Below are 25,136 nucleotides of genomic sequence, written 5' to 3'. Positions count from 1 at the left end.
ATCATACACCCAGACCAACAAGCCACTAGCCAAATAATTTCTTATTCAGTTTTTACCATTTTTAAAGTAAAACTCAAATTATTTAAGAAAAAATGCAAATAGCTGGAGAAAACACAATTTCATTTAATGAAGATAAAACATTTTAAAAATAACATAACAACTTAAAACAAAAAATGTGTATGTAGCATTGCAAAAATAATAACTTAAGGTTACTTGTTATCCAAGTATGTATATTAGAAATGTGCAGTGCCAATATTTAGAGGTCCCAATAGAGTTTGGACTTTTTTTGATAGTTGGAACCTAAGACTTGTCACATACTGTGTGCAACTCAAGCATGCAGACCCAGAAGAAAGACAAAATAAACACCTGCAATTTATTGTTGATCTTTTTGTTAGTCATAATGAGACTATTCTTTTAAGCCACTCAGGGTTATTTAGAAAAAGAAAGGTAAGAGAAAAACCTGTAATTTAATTTTGACAGTTTTTTGTTTGTCAAAATTAGACTTTTAAGCCACGCAAGGTTACTTAGACAAAATGGAATCTATAGTTTACCCAATATACCACCAAATGGTTGACATTTTACTAAGTATGCATAAGTATATACCTTTAAAAGATGGGCTCATCCGGGATTTGTACCGGGGATCTCTCGCACCCTAAGCAAGAATCAACGAGCCCACTGTGCATGTCTTTTTTATGTATATTAATGAAATTGTAAGTAAAACTGTTTGTATACATTAGTGAGTATTTTAAAATACTATTAAATACTATCAGATATTAAGGACTTTAAAAGTACATGAAGAGATGGGCTCGTCCGGGATTTGAACCCGGGACCTCTCGCACCCAAAGCAAGAATCATACCCCTAGACCAACGAGCCATCTGCCCAAGGTCTTCTCATTCAGATTTTACCATTTTTAAAGTAAAACTCAAATTATTTAATAAAAAAAATGCAATAAGCTGGAAAAAAAGATGTTACATTTTAAAAATACCATAACAATTTAAAAAAATTATTTGTAGCATAGCTAAAATGTTTCCTTAAGGTAAATTTTTGGTCCAAGTATGCATATTTGGAAATTTCAGTGCCAAGATTTATGGGTTCCTATAGAGTTTTAACTTTTCTGATAGCTGGAACCTAAGACTTGTCTCATACTGTGTGCAACTTAAGCATACAGACCAAGAAGAAAGAAAAAAACAAAAACCTGCAATTAATTGTTGACCTTTTTGTTTGTCAAAAAGAGACTATTCTTTTAAGCCACTCATTGTTTCTTAGAAAAAAGCATGGTAAGAGAAAAACCTGTAATTTCATTTTGACTGTTTTTTATTTGTCAAAATGAGACTTCTTTGCAGCCACTCAAAGTTACTTAGACAAAATGGAATCTACAGTTTACCCAATATACCACCAAATGGTTGACAGTTTACTAAATATGCATAAGTATATACTTTTTTTTATGGATTGGCAAAAGAAAAATTCACTTGATGCTTTTGACTCAGGCAATTGACATCAATCAGATAATGGAACCATGGGATTTAAAAGAACCTGAGAAGATGGGCTCGCCTGCGATTTAATCCCAGGACCTCTCGCACCCTAAGCGAGAATCATACCCCTATACCAACGAGCCTACTGTTCATGTATTTTCATGTATACTAATGAAATTGGAAGTGAAACTGTTGGAATACATTAGTATTTTAAAATACTATCAGATAATTGAACTAAGCACTTTTAAAGAACCTGAGAAAACAGGCTCATCCAAGATATGAACCTGGCACCTTTTGCACCCGTAGCAAGAATCATACACCCAGACCAACAAGCCACCAGCCAAATAATTTCTTATTCAGTTTTTACCATTTTTAAAGTAAAACTCAAATTATTTAAGAAAAAATGCAAATAGCTGGAGAAAACACAATTTCATTTAATGAAGATAAAACATTTTAAAAATAACATAACAACTTAAAACAAAAAATGTGTATGTAGCATTGCAAAAATAATAACTTAAGGTTACTTGTTATCCAAGTATGTATATTAGAAATGTGCAGTGCCAATATTTAGAGGTCCCAATAGAGTTTGGACTTTTTTTGATAGTTGGAACCTAAGACTTGTCACATACTGTGTGCAACTCAAGCATGCAGACCCAGAAGAAAGACAAAATAAACACCTGCAATTTATTGTTGATCTTTTTGTTAGTCATAATGAGACTATTCTTTTAAGCCACTCAAGGTTATTTAGAAAAAAGAAAGGTAAGAGAAAAACATGTAATTTAATTTTGACAGTTTTTTGTTTGTCAAAATTAGACTTTTAAGCCACTCAAGGTTACTTAGACAAAATGGAATCTATAGTTTACCAAATATACCACCAAATGGTTGACATTTTACTAAGTATGCATAAGTATATACCTTTAAAAGATGGGCTCATCCAGGATTTGTACCGGGGATCTCTCGCACCCTAAGCAAGAATCAACGAGCCCACTGTGCATGTCTTTTTTATGTATATTAATGAAATTGTAAGTAAAACTGTTTGTATACATTAGTGAGTATTTTAAAATGCTATTAAATACTATCAGATATTAAGGACTTTAAAAGTACATGAAGAGATGGGCTCGTCCGGGATTTGAACCCGGGAGCTCTCGCACCCAAAGCGAGAATCATACCCCTAGACCAACGAGCCATCTGCCTAAGGTCTTCTCATTCAGATTTTACCATTTTTAAAGTAAAACTCAAATTATTTAATAAAAAAATGCAATAAGCTGGAAAAAAAGATGTTACATTTTAAAAATACCATAACAATTAAAAAAATTATTTGTAGCATAGCTAAAATGTTTCCTTAAGGTAAATTTTTGGTCCAAGTATGCATATTTGGAAATTTCAGTGCCAAGATTTATGGGTTCCTATAGAGTTTTAACTTTTCTGATAGCTGGAACCTAAGACTTGTCTCATACTGTGTGCAACTTAAGCATACAGACCAAGAAGAAAGAAAAAAACAAAAACCTGCAATTAATTGTTGACCTTTTTGTTTGTCAAAAAGAGACTATTCTTTTAAGCCACTCATTGTTTCTTAGAAAAAAGCATGGTAAGAGAAAAACCTGTAATTTCATTTTGACTGTTTTTTATTTGTCAAAATGAGACTTCTTTGCAGCCACTCAAAGTTACTTAGACAAAATGGAATCTACAGTATACTGTGTGCAACTCAAGCATGCAGACCCAGAAGAAAGACAAAATAAACACCTGCAATTTATTGTTGATCTTTTTGTTAGTCATAATGAGACTATTCTTTTAAGCCACTCAAGGTTATTTAGAAAAAAGAAAGGTAAGAGAAAAACCTGTAATTTAATTTTGACAGTTTTTTGTTTGTCAAAATTAGACTTTTAAGCCACTCAAGGTTACTTAGACAAAATGGAATCTATAGTTTACCAAATATACCACCAAATGGTTGACATTTTACTAAGTATGCATAAGTATATACCTTTAAAAGATGGGCTCATCCAGGATTTGTACCGGGGATCTCTCGCACCCTAAGCAAGAATCAACGAGCCCACTGTGCATGTCTTTTTTATGTATATTAATGAAATTGTAAGTAAAACTGTTTGTATACATTAGTGAGTATTTTAAAATGCTATTAAATACTATCAGATATTAAAGACTTTAAAAGTACATGAAGAGATGGGCTCGTCCGGGATTTGAACCCGGGAGCTCTCGCACCCAAAGCGAGAATCATACCCCTAGACCAACGAGCCATCTGCCTAAGGTCTGCTCATTCAGATTTTACCATTTTTAAAGTAAAACTCAAATTATTTAATAAAAAAATGCAATAAGCTGGAAAAAAAGATGTTACATTTTAAAAATACCATAACAATTAAAAAAATTATTTGTAGCATAGCTAAAATGTTTCCTTAAGGTAAATTTTTGGTCCAAGTATGCATATTTGGAAATTTCAGTGCCAAGATTTATGGGTTCCTATAGAGTTTTAACTTTTCTGATAGCTGGAACCTAAGACTTGTCTCATACTGTGTGCAACTTAAGCATACAGACCAAGAAGAAAGAAAAAAACAAAAACCTGCAATTAATTGTTGACCTTTTTGTTTGTCAAAAAGAGACTATTCTTTTAAGCCACTCATTGTTTCTTAGAAAAAAGCATGGTAAGAGAAAAACCTGTAATTTCATTTTGACTGTTTTTTATTTGTCAAAATGAGACTTCTTTGCAGCCACTCAAAGTTACTTAGACAAAATGGAATCTACAGTTTACCCAATATACCACCAAATGGTTGACAGTTTACTAAATATGCATTAGTATATACTTTTTTTAATGGATTGGCAAAATAAAAATTCACTTGATGCTTTTGATTTAGGCAATTGACATCAATCAGATAATGGAACCATGGGATTTAAAAGAACCTGAGAAGATGGGCTCATCTGCGATTTAATCCCAGGACCTCTCGCACCCTAAGCGAGAATCATACCCCTATACCAACGAGCCTACTGTTCATGTATTTTCATGTATACTAATGAAATTGGAAGTGAAACTGTTGGAATACATTAGTATTTTAAAATACTATCAGATAATTGAACTAAGCACTTTTAAAGAACCTGAGAAAACAGGCTCATCCAGGATATGAACCTGGCACCTTTTGCACCCGAAGCAAGAATCATACACCCAGACCAACAAGCCACTAGCCAAATAATTTCTTATTCAGTTTTTACCATTTTTAAAGTAAAACTCAAATTATTTAAGAAAAAATGCAAATAGCTGGAGAAAACACAATTTCATTTAATGAAGATAAAACATTTTAAAAATAACATAACAACTTAAAACAAAAAATGTGTATGTAGCATTGCAAAAATAATAACTTAAGGTTACTTGTTATCCAAGTATGTATATTAGAAATGTGCAGTGCCAATATTTAGAGGTCCCAATAGAGTTTGGACTTTTTTTGATAGTTGGAACCTAAGACTTGTCACATACTGTGTGCAACTCAAGCATGCAGACCCAGAAGAAACCCAAAATAAACACCTGCAATTTATTGTTGATCTTTTTGTTAGTCATAATGAGACTATTCTTTTAAGCCACTCAAGGTTATTTAGAAAAAAGAAAGGTAAGAGAAAAACCTGTAATTTAATTTTGACAGTTTTTTGTTTGTCAAAATTAGACTTTTAAGCCACTCAAGGTTACTTAGACAAAATGGAATCTATAGTTTACCCAATATACCACCAAATGGTTGACATTTTACTAAGTATGCATAAGTATATACCTTTAAAAGATGGGCTCATCCAGGATTTGTACCGGGGATCTCTCGCACCCTAAGCAAGAATCAACGAGCCCACTGTGCATGTCTTTTTTATGTATATGAATGAAATTGTAAGTAAAACTGTTTGTATACATTAGTGAGTATTTTAAAATGCTATTAAATACTATCAGATATTAAGGACTTTAAAAGTACATGAAGAGATGGGCTCGTCCGGGATTTGAACCCGGATCCTCTCGCACCCAAAGCGAGAATCATACCCCTAGACCAACGAGCCATCTGCCCAAGGTCTTCTCATTCAGATTTTACCATTTTTAAAGTAAAACTCAAATTATTTAATAAAAAAAATGCAATAAGCTGGAAAAAAAGATGTTACATTTTAAAAATACCATAACAATTTAAAAAAATTATTTGTAGCATAGCTAAAATGTTTCCTTAAGGTAAATTTTTGGTCCAAGTATGCATATTTGGAAATTTCAGTGCCAAGATTTATGGGTTCCTATAGAGTTTTAACTTTTCTGATAGCTGGAACCTAAGACTTGTCTCATACTGTGTGCAACTTAAGCATACAGACCAAGAAGAAAGAAAAAAACAAAAACCTGCAATTAATTGTTGACCTTTTTGTTTGTCAAAAAGAGACTATTCTTTTAAGCCACTCATTGTTTCTTAGAAAAAAGCATGGTAAGAGAAAAACCTGTAATTTCATTTTGACTGTTTTTTATTTGTCAAAATGAGACTTCTTTGCAGCCACTCAAAGTTACTTAGACAAAATGGAATCTACAGTTTACCCAATATACCACCAAATGGTTGACAGTTTACTAAATATGCATAAGTATATACTTTTTTTATGGATTGGCAAAAGAAAAATTCACTTGATGCTTTTGATTTAGGCAATTGACATCAATCAGATAATGGAACCATGGGATTTAAAAGAACCGAGAAGATGGGCTCGTCTGCGATTTAATCCCAGGACCTCTCGCACCCTAAGCGAGAATCATACCCCTATACCAACGAGCCTACTGTTCATGTATTTTTATGTATACTAATGAAATTGCAAGTGAAACTGTTGGAATACATTAGTATTTTAAAATACTATCAGATAATTGAACTAAGCACTTTTAAAGAACCTGAGAAAACAGGCTCATCCAGGATATGAACCTGGCACCTTTTGCACCCGTAGCAAGAATCATACACCCAGACCAACAAGCCACCAGCCAAATAATTTCTTATTCAGTTTTTACCATTTTTAAAGTAAAACTCAAATTATTTAAGAAAAAATGCAAATAGCTGGAGAAAACACAATTTCATTTAATGAAGATAAAACATTTTAAAAATAACATAACAACTTAAAACAAAAAATGTGTATGTAGCATTGCAAAAATAATAACTTAAGGTTACTTGTTATCCAAGTATGTATATTAGAAATGTGCAGTGCCAATATTTAGAGGTCCCAATAGAGTTTGGACTTTTTTTGATAGTTGGAACCTAAGACTTGTCACATACTGTGTGCAACTCAAGCATGCAGACCCAGAAGAAAGACAAAATAAACACCTGCAATTTATTGTTGATCTTTTTGTTAGTCATAATGAGACTATTCTTTTAAGCCACTCAAGGTTATTTAGAAAAAAGAAAGGTAAGAGAAAAACCTGTAATTTAATTTTGACAGTTTTTTGTTTGTCAAAATTAGACTTTTAAGCCACTCAAGGTTACTTAGACAAAATGGAATCTATAGTTTACCCAATATACCACCAAATGGTTGACATTTTACTAAGTATGCATAAGTATATACCTTTAAAAGATGGGCTCATCCAGGATTTGTACCGGGGATCTCTCGCACCCTAAGCAAGAATCAACGAGCCCACTGTGCATGTCTTTTTTATGTATATGAATGAAATTGTAAGTAAAACTGTTTGTATACATTAGTGAGTATTTTAAAATGCTATTAAATACTATCAGATATTAAGGACTTTAAAAGTACATGAAGAGATGGGCTCGTCCGGGATTTGAACCCGGGACCTCTCGCACCCAAAGCGAGAATCATACCCCTAGACCAACGAGCCATCTGCCCAAGGTCTTCTCATTCAGATTTTACCATTTTTAAAGTAAAACTCAAATTATTTAATAAAAAAAATGCAATAAGCTGGAAAAAAAGATGTTACATTTTAAAAATACCATAACAATTTAAAAAAATTATTTGTAGCATAGCTAAAATGTTTCCTTAAGGTAAATTTTTGGTCCAAGTATGCATATTTGGAAATTTCAGTGCCAAGATTTATGGGTTCCTATAGAGTTTTAACTTTTCTGATAGCTGGAACCTAAGACTTGTCTCATACTGTGTGCAACTTAAGCATACAGACCAAGAAGAAAGAAAAAAACAAAAACCTGCAATTAATTGTTGACCTTTTTGTTTGTCAAAAAGAGACTATTCTTTTAAGCCACTCATTGTTTCTTAGAAAAAAGCATGGTAAGAGAAAAACCTGTAATTTCATTTTGACTGTTTTTTATTTGTCAAAATGAGACTTCTTTGCAGCCACTCAAAGTTACTTAGACAAAATGGAATCTACAGTTTACCCAATATACCACCAAATGGTTGACAGTTTACTAAATATGCATAAGTATATACTTTTTTTTATGGATTGGCAAAAGAAAAATTCACTTGATGCTTTTGACTCAGGCAATTGACATCAATCAGATAATGGAACCATGGGATTTAAAAGAACCTGAGAAGATGGGCTCGCCTGCGATTTAATTCCAGGACCTCTCGCACCCTAAGCGAGAATCATACCCCTATACCAACGAGCCTACTGTTCATGTATTTTCATGTATACTAATGAAATTGGAAGTGAAACTGTTGGAATACATTAGTATTTTAAAATACTATCAGATAATTGAACTAAGCACTTTTAAAGAACCTGAGAAAACAGGCTCATCCAGGATATGAACCTGGCACCTTTTGCACCCGTAGCAAGAATCATACACCCAGACCAACAAGCCACCAGCCAAATAATTTCTTATTCAGTTTTTACCATTTTTAAAGTAAAACTCAAATTATTTAAGAAAAAATGCAAATAGCTGGAGAAAACACAATTTCATTTAATGAAGATAAAACATTTTAAAAATAACATAACAACTTAAAACAAAAAATGTGTATGTAGCATTGCAAAAATAATAACTTAAGGTTACTTGTTATCCAAGTATGTATATTAGAAATGTGCAGTGCCAATATTTAGAGGTCCCAATGGAGTTTGGACTTTTTTTGATAGTTGGAACCTAAGACTTGTCACATACTGTGTGCAACTCAAGCATGCAGACCCAGAAGAAAGACAAAATAAACACCTGCAATTTATTGTTGATCTTTTTGTTAGTCATAATGAGACTATTCTTTTAAGCCACTCAAGGTTATTTAGAAAAAAGAAAGGTAAGAGAAAAACCTGTAATTTAATTTTGACAGTTTTTTGTTTGTCAAAATTAGACTTTTAAGCCACTCAAGGTTACTTAGACAAAATGGAATCTATAGTTTACCCAATATACCACCAAATGGTTGACATTTTACTAAGTATGCATAAGTATATACCTTTAAAAGATGGGCTCATCCAGGATTTGTACCGGGGATCTCTCGCACCCTAAGCAAGAATCAACGAGCCCACTGTGCATGTCTTTTTTATGTATATGAATGAAATTGTAAGTAAAACTGTTTGTATACATTAGTGAGTATTTTAAAATGCTATTAAATACTATCAGATATTAAGGACTTTAAAAGTACATGAAGAGATGGGCTCGTCCGGGATTTGAACCCGGATCCTCTCGCACCCAAAGCGAGAATCATACCCCTAGACCAACGAGCCATCTGCCCAAGGTCTTCTCATTCAGATTTTACCATTTTTAAAGTAAAACTCAAATTATTTAATAAAAAAAATGCAATAAGCTGGAAAAAAAGATGTTACATTTTAAAAATACCATAACAATTTAAAAAAATTATTTGTAGCATAGCTAAAATGTTTCCTTAAGGTACATTTTTGGTCCAAGTATGCATATTTGGAAATTTCAGTGCCAAGATTTATGGGTTCCTATAGAGTTTTAACTTTTCTGATAGCTGGAACCTAAGACTTGTCTCAGACTGTGTGCAACTTAAGCATACAGACCAAGAAGAAAGAAAAAAACAAAAACCTGCAATTCATTGTTGACCTTTTTGTTTGTCAAAAAGAGACTATTCTTTTAAGCCACTCATTGTTTCTTAGAAAAAAGCATGGTAAGAGAAAAACCTGTAATTTCATTTTGACTGTTTTTTATTTGTCAAAATGAGACTTCTTTGCAGCCACTCAAAGTTACTTAGACAAAATGGAATCTACAGTTTACCCAATATACCACCAAATGGTTGACAGTTTACTAAATATGCATAAGTATATACTTTTTTTATGGATTGGCAAAAGAAAAATTCACTTGATGCTTTTGATTTAGGCAATTGACATCAATCAGATAATGGAACCATGGGATTTAAAAGAACCTGAGAAGATGGGCTCGTCTGCGATTTAATCCCAGGACCTCTCGCACCCTAAGCGAGAATCATACCCCTATACCAACGAGCCTACTGTTCATGTATTTTCATGTATACTAATGAAATTGGAAGTGAAACTGTTGGAATACATTAGTATTTTAAAATACTATCAGATAATTGAACTAAGCACTTTTAAAGAACCTGAGAAAACAGGCTCATCCAGGATATGAACCTGGCACCTTTTGCACCCGAAGCAAGAATCATACACCCAGACCAACAAGCCACTAGCCAAATAATTTCTTATTCAGTTTTTACCATTTTTAAAGTAAAACTCAAATTATTTAAGAAAAAATGCAAATAGCTGGAGAAAACACAATTTCATTTAATGAAGATAAAACATTTTAAAAATAACATAACAACTTAAAACAAAAAATGTGTATGTAGCATTGCAAAAATAATAACTTAAGGTTACTTGTTATCCAAGTATGTATATTAGAAATGTGCAGTGCCAATATTTAGAGGTCCCAATAGAGTTTGGACTTTTTTTGATAGTTGGAACCTAAGACTTGTCACATACTGTGTGCAACTCAAGCATGCAGACCCAGAAGAAACCCAAAATAAACACCTGCAATTTATTGTTGATCTTTTTGTTAGTCATAATGAGACTATTCTTTTAAGCCACTCAGGGTTATTTAGAAAAAAGAAAGGTAAGAGAAAAACCTGTAATTTAATTTTGACAGTTTTTTGTTTGTCAAAATTAGACTTTTAAGCCACTCAAGGTTACTTAGACAAAATGGAATCTATAGTTTACCCAATATACCACCAAATGGTTGACATTTTACTAAGTATGCATAAGTATATACCTTTAAAAGATGGGCTCATCCGGGATTTGTACCGGGGATCTCTCGCACCCTAAGCAAGAATCAACGAGCCCACTGTGCATGTCTTTTTTATGTATATTAATGAAATTGTAAGTAAAACTGTTTGTATACATTAGTGAGTATTTTAAAATACTATTAAATACTATCAGATATTAAGGACTTTAAAAGTACATGAAGAGATGGGCTCGTCCGGGATTTGAACCCGGGACCTCTCGCACCCAAAGCGAGAATCATACCCCTAGACCAACGAGCCATCTGCCCAAGGTCTTCTCATTCAGATTTTACCATTTTTAAAGTAAAACTCAAATTATTTAATAAAAAAAATGCAATAAGCTGGAAAAAAAGATGTTACATTTTAAAAATACCATAACAATTTAAAAAAATTATTTGTAGCATAGCTAAAATGTTTCCTTAAGGTAAATTTTTGGTCCAAGTATGCATATTTGGAAATTTCAGTGCCAAGATTTATGGGTTCCTATAGAGTTTTAACTTTTCTGATAGCTGGAACCTAAGACTTGTCTCATACTGTGTGCAACTTAAGCATACAGACCAAGAAGAAAGAAAAAAACAAAAACCTGCAATTAATTGTTGACCTTTTTGTTTGTCAAAAAGAGACTATTCTTTTAAGCCACTCATTGTTTCTTAGAAAAAAGCATGGTAAGAGAAAAACCTGTAATTTCATTTTGACTGTTTTTTATTTGTCAAAATGAGACTTCTTTGCAGCCACTCAAAGTTACTTAGACAAAATGGAATCTACAGTTTACCCAATATACCACCAAATGGTTGACAGTTTACTAAATATGCATAAGTATATACTTTTTTTTATGGATTGGCAAAAGAAAAATTCACTTGATGCTTTTGACTCAGGCAATTGACATCAATCAGATAATGGAACCATGGGATTTAAAAGAACCTGAGAAGATGGGCTCGCCTGCGATTTAATCCCAGGACCTCTCGCACCCTAAGCGAGAATCATACCCCTATACCAACGAGCCTACTGTTCATGTATTTTCATGTATACTAATGAAATTGGAAGTGAAACTGTTGGAATACATTAGTATTTTAAAATACTATCAGATAATTGAACTAAGCACTTTTAAAGAACCTGAGAAAACAGGCTCATCCAGGATATGAACCTGGCACCTTTTGCACCCGTAGCAAGAATCATACACCCAGACCAACAAGCCACCAGCCAAATAATTTCTTATTCAGTTTTTACCATTTTTAAAGTAAAACTCAAATTATTTAAGAAAAAATGCAAATAGCTGGAGAAAACACAATTTCATTTAATGAAGATAAAACATTTTAAAAATAACATAACAACTTAAAACAAAAAATGTGTATGTAGCATTGCAAAAATAATAACTTAAGGTTACTTGTTATCCAAGTATGTATATTAGAAATGTGCAGTGCCAATATTTAGAGGTCCCAATAGAGTTTGGACTTTTTTTGATAGTTGGAACCTAAGACTTGTCACATACTGTGTGCAACTCAAGCATGCAGACCCAGAAGAAAGACAAAATAAACACCTGCAATTTATTGTTGATCTTTTTGTTAGTCATAATGAGACTATTCTTTTAAGCCACTCAAGGTTATTTAGAAAAAAGAAAGGTAAGAGAAAAACCTGTAATTTAATTTTGACAGTTTTTTGTTTGTCAAAATTAGACTTTTAAGCCACTCAAGGTTACTTAGACAAAATGGAATCTATAGTTTACCCAATATACCACCAAATGGTTGACATTTTACTAAGTATGCATAAGTATATACCTTTAAAAGATGGGCTCATCCAGGATTTGTACCGGGGATCTCTCGCACCCTAAGCAAGAATCAACGAGCCCACTGTGCATGTCTTTTTTATGTATATGAATGAAATTGTAAGTAAAACTGTTTGTATACATTAGTGAGTATTTTAAAATGCTATTAAATACTATCAGATATTAAGGACTTTAAAAGTACATGAAGAGATGGGCTCGTCCGGGATTTGAACCCGGATCCTCTCGCACCCAAAGCGAGAATCATACCCCTAGACCAACGAGCCATCTGCCCAAGGTCTTCTCATTCAGATTTTACCATTTTTAAAGTAAAACTCAAATTATTTAATAAAAAAAATGCAATAAGCTGGAAAAAAAGATGTTACATTTTAAAAATACCATAACAATTTAAAAAAATTATTTGTAGCATAGCTAAAATGTTTCCTTAAGGTAAATTTTTGGTCCAAGTATGCATATTTGGAAATTTCAGTGCCAAGATTTATGGGTTCCTATAGAGTTTTAACTTTTCTGATAGCTGGAACCTAAGACTTGTCTCATACTGTGTGCAACTTAAGCATACAGACCAAGAAGAAAGAAAAAAACAAAAACCTGCAATTAATTGTTGACCTTTTTGTTTGTCAAAAAGAGACTATTCTTTTAAGCCACTCATTGTTTCTTAGAAAAAAGCATGGTAAGAGAAAAACCTGTAATTTCATTTTGACTGTTTTTTATTTGTCAAAATGAGACTTCTTTGCAGCCACTCAAAGTTACTTAGACAAAATGGAATCTACAGTTTACCCAATATACCACCAAATGGTTGACAGTTTACTAAATATGCATAAGTATATACTTTTTTTATGGATTGGCAAAAGAAAAATTCACTTGATGCTTTTGATTTAGGCAATTGACATCAATCAGATAATGGAACCATGGGATTTAAAAGAACCGAGAAGATGGGCTCGTCTGCGATTTAATCCCAGGACCTCTCGCACCCTAAGCGAGAATCATACCCCTATACCAACGAGCCTACTGTTCATGTATTTTTATGTATACTAATGAAATTGCAAGTGAAACTGTTGGAATACATTAGTATTTTAAAATACTATCAGATAATTGAACTAAGCACTTTTAAAGAACCTGAGAAAACAGGCTCATCCAGGATATGAACCTGGCACCTTTTGCACCCGTAGCAAGAGTCATACACCCAGACCAACAAGCCACCAGCCAAATAATTTCTTATTCAGTTTTTACCATTTTTAAAGTAAAACTCAAATTATTTAAGAAAAAATGCAAATAGCTGGAGAAAACACAATTTCATTTAATGAAGATAAAACATTTTAAAAATAACATAACAACTTAAAACAAAAAATGTGTATGTAGCATTGCAAAAATAATAACTTAAGGTTACTTGTTATCCAAGTATGTATATTAGAAATGTGCAGTGCCAATATTTAGAGGTCCCAATAGAGTTTGGACTTTTTTTGATAGTTGGAACCTAAGACTTGTCACATACTGTGTGCAACTCAAGCATGCAGACCCAGAAGAAAGACAAAATAAACACCAGCAATTTATTGTTGATCTTTTTGTTAGTCATAATGAGACTATTCTTTTAAGCCACTCAGGGTTATTTAGAAAAAAGAAAGGTAAGAGAAAAACCTGTAATTTAATTTTGACAGTTTTTTGTTTGTCAAAATTAGACTTTTAAGCCACTCAAGGTTACTTAGACAAAATGGAATCTATAGTTTACCCAATATACCACCAAATGGTTGACATTTTACTAAGTATGCATAAGTATATACCTTTAAAAGATGGGCTCATCCGGGATTTGTACCGGGGATCTCTCGCACCCTAAGCAAGAATCAACGAGCCCACTGTGCATGTCTTTTTTATGTATATTAATGAAATTGTAAGTAAAACTGTTTGTATACATTAGTGAGTATTTTAAAATACTATTAAATATTAAGGACTTTAAAAGTACATGAAGAGATGGGCTCGTCCGGGATTTGAACCCGGGTCCTCTCGCACCCAAAGCGAGAATCATACCCCTAGACCAACGAGCCATCTGCCCAAGGTCTTCTCATTCAGATTTTACCATTTTTAAAGTAAAACTCAAATTATTTAATAAAAAAATGCAATAAGCTGGAAAAAAAGATGTTACATTTTAAAAATACCATAACAATTTAAAAAAATTATTTGTAGCATAGCTAAAATGTTTCCTTAAGGTAAATTTTTGGTCCAAGTATGCATATTTGGAAATTTCAGTGCCAAGATTTATGGGTTCCTATAGAGTTTTAACTTTTCTGATAGCTGGAACCTAAGACTTGTCTCATACTGTGTGCAACTTAAGCATACAGACCAAGAAGAAAGAAAAAAACAAAAACCTGCAATTAATTGTTGACCTTTTTGTTTGTCAAAAAGAGACTATTCTTTTAAGCCACTCATTGTTTCTTAGAAAAAAGCATGGTAAGAGAAAAACCTGTAATTTCATTTTGACTGTTTTTTATTTGTCAAAATGAGACTTCTTTGCAGCCACTCAAAGTTACTTAGACAAAATGGAATCTACAGTTTACCCAATATACCACCAAATGGTTGACAGTTTACTAAATATGCATAAGTATATACTTTTTTTATGGATTGGCAAAAGAAAAATTCACTTGATGCTTTTGATTTAGGCAATTGACATCAATCAGATAATGGAACCATGGGATTTAAAAGAACCTGAGAAGATGGGCTCGTCTGCGATTTAATCCCAGGACCTCTCGCACCCTAAGCGAGAATCATACCCCTATACCAACGAGCCTACTGTTCATGTATTTTCATGTATACTAATGAAATTGGAAGTGAAACTGTTGGAATACATTAGTATTTTAAAATACTATCAGATAATTGAACTAAGCACTTTTAAAGAACCTGAGAAAACAGGCTCATCCAGGATATGAACCTGGCACCTTTTGCACCCGTAGCAAGAATCATACACCCAGACCAACAAGCCACCAGCCAAATAATTTCTTATTCAGTTTTTACCATTTTTAAAGTAAAACTCAAATTATTTAAGAAAAAATGCAAATAGCTGGAGAAAACACAATTTCATTTAATGAAGATAAAACATTTTAAAAATAACATAACAACTTAAAACAAAAAATGTGTATGTAGCATTGCAAAAATAATAACTTAAGGTTACTTGTTATCCAAGTATGTATATTAGAAATGTGCAGTGCCAATATTTAAAGGTCCCAATAGAGTTTGGACTTTTTTTGATAGTTGGAACCTAAGACTTGTCACATACTGTGTGCAACTCAAGCATGCAGACCCAGAAGAAAGACAAAATAAACACCTGCAATTTATTGTTGATCTTTTTGTTAGTCATAATGAGACTATTCTTTTAAGCCACTCAAGGTTATTTAGAAAAAAGAAAGGTAAGAGAAAAACCTGTAATTTAATTTTGACAGTTTTTTGTTTGTCAAAATTAGACTTTTAAGCCACTCAAGGTTACTTAGACAAAATGGAATCTATAGTTTACCCAATATAGCACCAAATGGTTGACATTTTACTAAGTATGCATAAGTATATACCTTTAAAAGATGGGCTCATCCAGGATTTGTACCGGGGATCTCTCGCACCCTAAGCAAGAATCAACGAGCCCACTGTGCATGTCTTTTTTATGTATATTAATGAAATTGTAAGTAAAACTGTTTGTATACATTAGTGAGTATTTTAAAATGCTATTAAATACTATCAGATATTAAGGACTTTAAAAGTACATGAAGAGATGGGCTCGTCCGGGATTTGAACCCGGGACCTCTCGCACCCAAAGCGAGAATCATACCCCTAGACCAACGAGCCATCTGCCTAAGGTCTTCTCATTCAGATTTTACCATTTTTAAAGTAAAACTCAAATTATTTAATAAAAAAATGCAATAAGCTGGAAAAAAAGATGTTACATTTTAAAAATACCATAACAATTAAAAAAATTATTTGTAGCATAGCTAAAATGTTTCCTTAAGGTAAATTTTTGGTCCAAGTATGCATATTTGGAAATTTCAGTGCCAAGATTTATGGGTTCCTATAGAGTTTTAACTTTTCTGATAGCTGGAACCTAAGACTTGTCTCATACTGTGTGCAACTTAAGCATACAGACCAAGAAGAAAGAAAAAAACAAAAACCTGCAATTAATTGTTGACCTTTTTGTTTGTCAAAAAGAGACTATTCTTTTAAGCCACTCATTGTTTCTTAGAAAAAAGCATGGTAAGAGAAAAACCTGTAATTTCATTTTGACTGTTTTTTATATGTCAAAATGAGACTTCTTTGCAGCCACTCAAAGTTACTTAGACAAAATGGAATCTACAGTTTACCCAATATACCACCAAATGGTTGACAGTTTACTAAATATGCATAAGTATATACTTTTTTTATGGATTGGCAAAATAAAAATTCACTTGATGCTTTTGATTTAGGCAATTGACATCAATCAGATAATGGAACCATGGGATTTAAAAGAACCTGAGAATATGGGCTCGTCTGCGATTTAATCCCAGGACCTCTCGCACCCTAAGCGAGAATCATACCCCTATACCAACGAGCCTACTGTTCATGTATTTTCATGTATACTAATGAAATTGGAAGTGAAACTGTTGGAATACATTAGTATTTTAAAATACTATCAGATAATTGAACTAAGCACTTTTAAAGAACCTGAGAAAACAGGCTCATCCAGGATATGAACCTGGCACCTTTTGCACCCGAAGCAAGAATCATACACCCAGACCAACAAGCCACTAGCCAAATAATTTCTTATTCAGTTTTTACCATTTTTAAAGTAAAACTCAAATTATTTAAGAAAAAATGCAAATAGCTGGAGAAAACACAATTTCATTTAATGAAGATAAAACATTTTAAAAATAACATAACAACTTAAAATAAAAAATGTGTATGTAGCATTGCAAAAATAATAACTTAAGGTTACTTGTTATCCAAGTATGTATATTAGAAATGTGCAGTGCCAATATTTAGAGGTCCCAATAGAGTTTGGACTTTTTTTGATAGTTGGAACCTAAGACTTGTCACATACTGTGTGCAACTCAAGCATGCAGACCCAGAAGAAAGACAAAATAAAACACCTGCAATTCATTGTTGATCTTTTTGTTAGTCATAATGAGACTATTCTTTTAAAACCACTCAGGGTTATTTAGAAAAAAGAAAGGTAAGAGAAAAACCTGTAATTTAATTTTGACAGTTTTTTGTTTGTCAAAATTAGACTTTTAAGCCACTCAAGGTAACTTAGACAAAATGGAATCTATAGTTTACCCAATATACCACCAAATGGTTGACATTTTACTAAGTATGCATAAGTATATACCTTTAAAAGATGGGCTCATCCGGGATTTGTACCGGGGATCTCTCGCACCCTAAGCAAGAATCAACGAGCCCACTGTGCATGTCTTTTTTATGTATATTAATGAAATTGTAAGTAAAACTGTTTGTATACATTAGTGAGTATTTTAAAATGCTATTAAATACTATCAGATATTAAGGACTTTAAAAATACATGAAGAGATGGGCTCGCCCGGGATTTGAACCCAGGACCTCTCGCACCCAAAGCGAGAATCATACCCCTAGACCAACGAGCCATCTGCCTAAGGTCTTCTCATTCAGATTTTACCATTTTTAAAGTAAAACTCAAATTATTTAATAAAAAAATGCAATAAGCTGGAAAAAAAGATGTTACATTTTAAAAATACCATAACAATTAAAAAAATTATTTGTAGCATAGCTAAAATGTTTCCTTAAGGTAAATTTTTGGTCCAAGTATGCATATTTGGAAATTTCAGTGCCAAGATTTATGGGTTCCTATAGAGTTTTAACTTTTCTGATAGCTGGAACCTAAGACTTGTCTCATACTGTGTGCAACTTAAGCATACAGACCAAGAAGAAAGAAAAAAACAAAAACCTGCAATTAATTGTTGACCTTTTTGTTTGTCAAAAAGAGACTATTCTTTTAAGCCACTTATTGTTTCTACAGGTAAGAGAAAAACCTGTAATTTCATTTTGACTGTTTTTTATTTGTCAAAATGAGACTTCTTTGCAGCCACTCAAAGTTACTTAGACAAAATGGAATCTACAGTTTACCCAATATACCACCAAATGGTTGACAGTTTACTAAATATGCATAAGTATATACTTTTTTTATGGATTGGCAAAATAAAAATTCACTTGATGCTTTTGATTTAGGCAATTGACATCAATCAGATAATGGAACCATGGGATTTAAAAGAACCTGAGAAGATGGGCTCGTCTGCGATTTAATCCCAGGACCTCTCGCACCCTAAGCGAGAATCATACCCCTATACCAACGAGCCTACTGTTCATGTATTTTCATGTATACTAATGAAATTGGAAGTGAAACTGTTGGAATACATTAGTATTTTAAAATACTATCAGATAATTGAACTAAGCACTTTTAAAGAACCTGAGAAAACAGGCTCATCCAGGATATGAACCTGGCACCTTTTGCACCCGAAGCAAGAATCATACACCCAGACCAACAAGCCACTAGCCAAATAATTTCTTATTCAGTTTTTACCATTTTTAAAGTAAAACTCAAATTATTTAAGAAAAAATGCAAATAGCTGGAGAAAACACAATTTCATTTAATGAAGATAAAACATTTTAAAAATAACATAACAACTTAAAATAAAAAATGTGTATGTAGCATTGCAAAAATAATAACTTAAGGTTACTTGTTATCCAAGTATGTATATTAGAAATGTGCAGTGCCAATATTTAGAGGTCCCAATAGAGTTTGGACTTTTTTTGATAGTTGGAACCTAAGACTTGTCACATACTGTGTGCAACTCAAGCATGCAGACCCAGAAGAAACCCAAAATAAACACCTGCAATTTATTGTTGATCTTTTTGTTAGTCATAATGAGACTATTCTTTTAAGCCACTCAGGGTTATTTAGAAAAAAGAAAGGTAAGAGAAAAACCTGTAATTTAATTTTGACAGTTTTTTGTTTGTCAAAATTAGACTTTTAAGCCACTCAAGGTTACTTAGACAAAATGGAATCTATAGTTTACCCAATATACCACCAAATGGTTGACATTTTACTAAGTATGCATAAGTATATACCTTTAAAAGATGGGCTCATCCGGGATTTGTACCGGGGATCTCTCGCACCCTAAGCAAGAATCAACGAGCCCACTGTGCATGTCTTTTTTATGTATATTAATGAAATTGTAAGTAAAACTGTTTGTATACATTAGTGAGTATTTTAAAATACTATTAAATACTATCAGATATTAAGGACTTTAAAAGTACATGAAGAGATGGGCTCGTCCGGGATTTGAACCCGGGACCTCTCGCACCCAAAGCGAGAATCATACCCCTAGACCAACGAGCCATCTGCCCAAGGTCTTCTCATTCATATTTTACCATTTTTAAAGTAAAACTCAAATTATTTAATAAAAAAAATGCAATAAGCTGGAAAAAAAGATGTTACATTTTAAAAATACCATAACAATTTAAAAAAATTATTTGTAGCATAGCTAAAATGTTTCCTTAAGGTAAATTTTTGGTCCAAGTATGCATATTTGGAAATTTCAGTGCCAAGATTTATGGGTTCCTATAGAGTTTTAACTTTTCTGATAGCTGGAACCTAAGACTTGTCTCATACTGTGTGCAACTTAAGCATACAGACCAAGAAGAAAGAAAAAAACAAAAACCTGCAATTAATTGTTGACCTTTTTGTTTGTCAAAAAGAGACTATTCTTTTAAGCCACTCATTGTTTCTTAGAAAAAAGCATGGTAAGAGAAAAACCTGTAATTTCATTTTGACTGTTTTTTATTTGTCAAAATGAGACTTCTTTGCAGCCACTCAAAGTTACTTAGACAAAATGGAATCTACAGTTTACCCAATATACCACCAAATGGTTGACAGTTTACTAAATATGCATAAGTATATACTTTTTTTTATGGATTGGCAAAAGAAAAATTCACTTGATGCTTTTGACTCAGGCAATTGACATCAATCAGATAATGGAACCATGGGATTTAAAAGAACCTGAGAAGATGGGCTCGCCTGCGATTTAATCCCAGGACCTCTCGCACCCTAAGCGAGAATCATACCCCTATACCAACGAGCCTACTGTTCATGTATTTTCATGTATACTAATGAAATTGGAAGTGAAACTGTTGGAATACATTAGTATTTTAAAATACTATCAGATAATTGAACTAAGCACTTTTAAAGAACCTGAGAAAACAGGCTCATCCAGGATATGAACCTGGCACCTTTTGCACCCGTAGCAAGAATCATACACCCAGACCAACAAGCCACCAGCCAAATAATTTCTTATTCAGTTTTTACCATTTTTAAAGTAAAACTCAAATTATTTAAGAAAAAATGCAAATAGCTGGAGAAAACACAATTTCATTTAATGAAGATAAAACATTTTAAAAATAACATAACAACTTAAAACAAAAAATGTGTATGTAGCATTGCAAAAATAATAACTTAAGGTTACTTGTTATCCAAGTATGTATATTAGAAATGTGCAGTGCCAATATTTAGAGGTCCCAATAGAGTTTGGACTTTTTTTGATAGTTGGAACCTAAGACTTGTCACATACTGTGTGCAACTCAAGCATGCAGACCCAGAAGAAAGACAAAATAAACACCTGCAATTTATTGTTGATCTTTTTGTTAGTCATAATGAGACTATTCTTTTAAGCCACTCAAGGTTATTTAGAAAAAAGAAAGGTAAGAGAAAAACCTGTAATTTAATTTTGACAGTTTTTTGTTTGTCAAAATTAGACTTTTAAGCCACTCAAGGTTACTTAGACAAAATGGAATCTATAGTTTACCCAATATACCACCAAATGGTTGACATTTTACTAAGTATGCATAAGTATATACCTTTAAAAGATGGGCTCATCCAGGATTTGTACCGGGGATCTCTCGCACCCTAAGCAAGAATCAACGAGCCCACTGTGCATGTCTTTTTTATGTATATGAATGAAATTGTAAGTAAAACTGTTTGTATACATTAGTGAGTATTTTAAAATGCTATTAAATACTATCAGATATTAAGGACTTTAAAAGTACATGAAGAGATGGGCTCGTCCGGGATTTGAACCCGGATCCTCTCGCACCCAAAGCGAGAATCATACCCCTAGACCAACGAGCCATCTGCCCAAGGTCTTCTCATTCAGATTTTACCATTTTTAAAGTAAAACTCAAATTATTTAATAAAAAAATGCAATAAGCTGGAAAAAAAGATGTTACATTTTAAAAATACCATAACAATTTAAAAAAATTATTTGTAGCATAGCTAAAATGTTTCCTTAAGGTAAATTTTTGGTCCAAGTATGCATATTTGGAAATTTCAGTGCCAAGATTTATGGGTTCCTATAGAGTTTTAACTTTTCTGATAGCTGAAACCTAAGACTTGTCTCATACTGTGTGCAACTTAAGCATACAGACCAAGAAGAAAGAAAAAAACAAAAACCTGCAATTAATTGTTGACCTTTTTGTTTGTCAAAAAGAGACTATTCTTTTAAGCCACTCATTGTTTCTTAGAAAAAAGCATGGTAAGAGAAAAACCTGTAATTTCATTTTGACTGTTTTTTATTTGTCAAAATGAGACTTCTTTGCAGCCACTCAAAGTTACTTAGACAAAATGGAATCTACAGTTTACCCAATATACCACCAAATGGTTGACAGTTTACTAAATATGCATAAGTATATACTTTTTTTATGGATTGGCAAAAGAAAAATTCACTTGATGCTTTTGATTTAGGCAATTGACATCAATCAGATAATGGAACCATGGGATTTAAAAGAACCGAGAAGATGGGCTCGTCTGCGATTTAATCCCAGGACCTCTCGCACCCTAAGCGAGAATCATACCCCTATACCAACGAGCCTACTGTTCATGTATTTTTATGTATACTAATGAAATTGCAAGTGAAACTGTTGGAATACATTAGTATTTTAAAATACTATCAGATAATTGAACTAAGCACTTTTAAAGAACCTGAGAAAACAGGCTCATCCAGGATATGAACCTGGCACCTTTTGCACCCGTAGCAAGAGTCATACACCCAGACCAACAAGCCACCAGCCAAATAATTTCTTATTCAGTTTTTACCATTTTTAAAGTAAAACTCAAATTATTTAAGAAAAAATGCAAATAGCTGGAGAAAACACAATTTCATTTAATGAAGATAAAACATTTTAAAAATAACATAACAACTTAAAACAAAAAATGTGTATGTAGCATTGCAAAAATAATAACTTAAGATTACTTGTTATCCAAGTATGTATATTAGAAATGTGCAGTGCCAATATTTAGAGGTCCCAATAGAGTTTGGACTTTTTTTGATAGTTGGAACCTAAGACTTGTCACATACTGTGTGCAACTCAAGCATGCAGACCCAGAAGAAAGACAAAATAAACACCTGCAATTTATTGTTGATCTTTTTGTTAGTCATAATGAGACTATTCTTTTAAGCCACTCAGGGTTATTTAGAAAAAAGAAAGGTAAGAGAAAAACCTGTAATTTAATTTTGACAGTTTTTTGTTTGTCAAAATTAGACTTTTAAGCCACTCAAGGTTACTTAGACAAAATGGAATCTATAGTTTACCCAATATACCACCAAATGGTTGACATTTTACTAAGTATGCATAAGTATATACCTTTAAAAGATGGGCTCATCCGGGATTTGTACCGGGGATCTCTCGCACCCTAAGCAAGAATCAACGAGCCCACTGTGCATGTCTTTTTTATGTATATTAATGAAATTGTAAGTAAAACTGTTTGTATACATTAGTGAGTATTTTAAAATACTATTAAATATTAAGGACTTTAAAAGTACATGAAGAGATGGGCTCGTCCGGGATTTGAACCCGGGTCCTCTCGCACCCAAAGCGAGAATCATACCCCTAGACCAACGAGCCATCTGCCCAAGGTCTTCTCATTCAGATTTTACCATTTTTAAAGTAAAACTCAAATTATTTAATAAAAAAATGCAATAAGCTGGAAAAAAAGATGTTACATTTTAAAAATACCATAACAATTTAAAAAAATTATTTGTAGCATAGCTAAAATGTTTCCTTAAGGTACATTTTTGGTCCAAGTATGCATATTTGGAAATTTCAGTGCCAAGATTTATGGGTTCCTATAGAGTTTTAACTTTTCTGATAGCTGGAACCTAAGACTTGTCTCAGACTGTGTGCAACTTAAGCATACAGACCAAGAAGAAAGAAAAAAACAAAAACCTGCAATTCATTGTTGACCTTTTTGTTTGTCAAAAAGAGACTATTCTTTTAAGCCACTCATTGTTTCTTAGAAAAAAGCATGGTAAGAGAAAAACCTGTAATTTCATTTTGACTGTTTTTTATTTGTCAAAATGAGACTTCTTTGCAGCCACTCAAAGTTACTTAGACAAAATGGAATCTACAGTTTACCCAATATACCACCAAATGGTTGACAGTTTACTAAATATGCATAAGTATATACTTTTTTTATGGATTGGCAAAAGAAAAATTCACTTGATGCTTTTGATTTAGGCAATTGACATCAATCAGATAATGGAACCATGGGATTTAAAAGAACCTGAGAAGATGGGCTCGTCTGCGATTTAATCCCAGGACCTCTCGCACCCTAAGCGAGAATCATACCCCTATACCAACGAGCCTACTGTTCATGTATTTTCATGTATACTAATGAAATTGGAAGTGAAACTGTTGGAATACATTAGTATTTTAAAATACTATCAGATAATTGAACTAAGCACTTTTAAAGAACCTGAGAAAACAGGCTCATCCAGGATATGAACCTGGCACCTTTTGCACCCGTAGCAAGAATCATACACCCAGACCAACAAGCCACCAGCCAAATAATTTCTTATTCAGTTTTTACCATTTTTAAAGTAAAACTCAAATTATTTAAGAAAAAATGCAAATAGCTGGAGAAAACACAATTTCATTTAATGAAGATAAAACATTTTAAAAATAACATAACAACTTAAAACAAAAAATGTGTATGTAGCATTGCAAAAATAATAACTTAAGGTTACTTGTTATCCAAGTATGTATATTAGAAATGTGCAGTGCCAATATTTAAAGGTCCCAATAGAGTTTGGACTTTTTTTGATAGTTGGAACCTAAGACTTGTCACATACTGTGTGCAACTCAAGCATGCAGACCCAGAAGAAAGACAAAATAAACACCTGCAATTTATTGTTGATCTTTTTGTTAGTCATAATGAGACTATTCTTTTAAGCCACTCAAGGTTATTTAGAAAAAAGAAAGGTAAGAGAAAAACCTGTAATTTAATTTTGACAGTTTTTTGTTTGTCAAAATTAGACTTTTAAGCCACTCAAGGTTACTTAGACAAAATGGAATCTATAGTTTACCCAATATAGCACCAAATGGTTGACATTTTACTAAGTATGCATAAGTATATACCTTTAAAAGATGGGCTCATCCAGGATTTGTACCGGGGATCTCTCGCACCCTAAGCAAGAATCAACGAGCCCACTGTGCATGTCTTTTTTATGTATATGAATGAAATTGTAAGTAAAACTGTTTGTATACATTAGTGAGTATTTTAAAATGCTATTAAATACTATCAGATATTAAGGACTTTAAAAGTACATGAAGAGATGGGCTCGTCCGGGATTTGAACCCGGGACCTCTCGCACCCAAAGCGAGAATCATACCCCTAGACCAACGAGCCATCTGCCTAAGGTCTTCTCATTCAGATTTTACCATTTTT

At 32.8% G+C, this 25,136-nt stretch overlaps 15 non-coding genes across 15 annotated transcripts; all 15 read right to left on the bottom strand.

Moving 5' to 3' along the window:
- Nucleotides 1–802: 802 nt before the first annotated feature.
- Nucleotides 803–874, bottom strand: TRNAP-UGG (transfer RNA proline (anticodon UGG)). The gene has a single exon. It is a non-coding gene; the product is annotated as a tRNA-Pro (tRNA).
- A 1,713-nt stretch (nt 875–2,587) lies between these two features.
- TRNAP-UGG (transfer RNA proline (anticodon UGG)) lies at nt 2,588–2,659 on the bottom strand. The gene has a single exon. It is a non-coding gene; the product is annotated as a tRNA-Pro (tRNA).
- A 994-nt stretch (nt 2,660–3,653) lies between these two features.
- Nucleotides 3,654–3,725, bottom strand: TRNAP-UGG (transfer RNA proline (anticodon UGG)). The gene has a single exon. It is a non-coding gene; the product is annotated as a tRNA-Pro (tRNA).
- A 1,711-nt stretch (nt 3,726–5,436) lies between these two features.
- Nucleotides 5,437–5,508, bottom strand: TRNAP-UGG (transfer RNA proline (anticodon UGG)). Its single transcript has one exon. It is a non-coding gene; the product is annotated as a tRNA-Pro (tRNA).
- Nucleotides 5,509–7,219: 1,711 nt separating this feature from the next.
- On the bottom strand, nt 7,220–7,291 carry TRNAP-UGG (transfer RNA proline (anticodon UGG)). Its single transcript has one exon. It is a non-coding gene; the product is annotated as a tRNA-Pro (tRNA).
- Nucleotides 7,292–9,004: 1,713 nt separating this feature from the next.
- On the bottom strand, nt 9,005–9,076 carry TRNAP-UGG (transfer RNA proline (anticodon UGG)). The gene has a single exon. It is a non-coding gene; the product is annotated as a tRNA-Pro (tRNA).
- Nucleotides 9,077–10,788: 1,712 nt separating this feature from the next.
- TRNAP-UGG (transfer RNA proline (anticodon UGG)) lies at nt 10,789–10,860 on the bottom strand. The gene has a single exon. It is a non-coding gene; the product is annotated as a tRNA-Pro (tRNA).
- Nucleotides 10,861–12,573: 1,713 nt separating this feature from the next.
- TRNAP-UGG (transfer RNA proline (anticodon UGG)) lies at nt 12,574–12,645 on the bottom strand. Its single transcript has one exon. It is a non-coding gene; the product is annotated as a tRNA-Pro (tRNA).
- Nucleotides 12,646–14,346: 1,701 nt separating this feature from the next.
- TRNAP-UGG (transfer RNA proline (anticodon UGG)) lies at nt 14,347–14,418 on the bottom strand. Its single transcript has one exon. It is a non-coding gene; the product is annotated as a tRNA-Pro (tRNA).
- Nucleotides 14,419–16,129: 1,711 nt separating this feature from the next.
- TRNAP-UGG (transfer RNA proline (anticodon UGG)) lies at nt 16,130–16,201 on the bottom strand. The gene has a single exon. It is a non-coding gene; the product is annotated as a tRNA-Pro (tRNA).
- A 1,712-nt stretch (nt 16,202–17,913) lies between these two features.
- Nucleotides 17,914–17,985, bottom strand: TRNAP-UGG (transfer RNA proline (anticodon UGG)). The gene has a single exon. It is a non-coding gene; the product is annotated as a tRNA-Pro (tRNA).
- A 1,700-nt stretch (nt 17,986–19,685) lies between these two features.
- Nucleotides 19,686–19,757, bottom strand: TRNAP-UGG (transfer RNA proline (anticodon UGG)). Its single transcript has one exon. It is a non-coding gene; the product is annotated as a tRNA-Pro (tRNA).
- A 1,713-nt stretch (nt 19,758–21,470) lies between these two features.
- Nucleotides 21,471–21,542, bottom strand: TRNAP-UGG (transfer RNA proline (anticodon UGG)). Its single transcript has one exon. It is a non-coding gene; the product is annotated as a tRNA-Pro (tRNA).
- Nucleotides 21,543–23,242: 1,700 nt separating this feature from the next.
- TRNAP-UGG (transfer RNA proline (anticodon UGG)) lies at nt 23,243–23,314 on the bottom strand. The gene has a single exon. It is a non-coding gene; the product is annotated as a tRNA-Pro (tRNA).
- Nucleotides 23,315–25,025: 1,711 nt separating this feature from the next.
- On the bottom strand, nt 25,026–25,097 carry TRNAP-UGG (transfer RNA proline (anticodon UGG)). The gene has a single exon. It is a non-coding gene; the product is annotated as a tRNA-Pro (tRNA).
- Nucleotides 25,098–25,136: the final 39 nt, after the last annotated feature.

The sequence above is a fragment of the Pseudophryne corroboree genome, chromosome 3 (assembly GCF_028390025.1).
Source record: "Pseudophryne corroboree isolate aPseCor3 chromosome 3, aPseCor3.hap2, whole genome shotgun sequence".
Classification (NCBI taxonomy): Eukaryota; Metazoa; Chordata; class Amphibia; order Anura; family Myobatrachidae; genus Pseudophryne; species Pseudophryne corroboree.
Note: the sequence above shows the minus strand (reverse complement) of the source record. Positions and strands in the feature narration are given on the sequence as shown.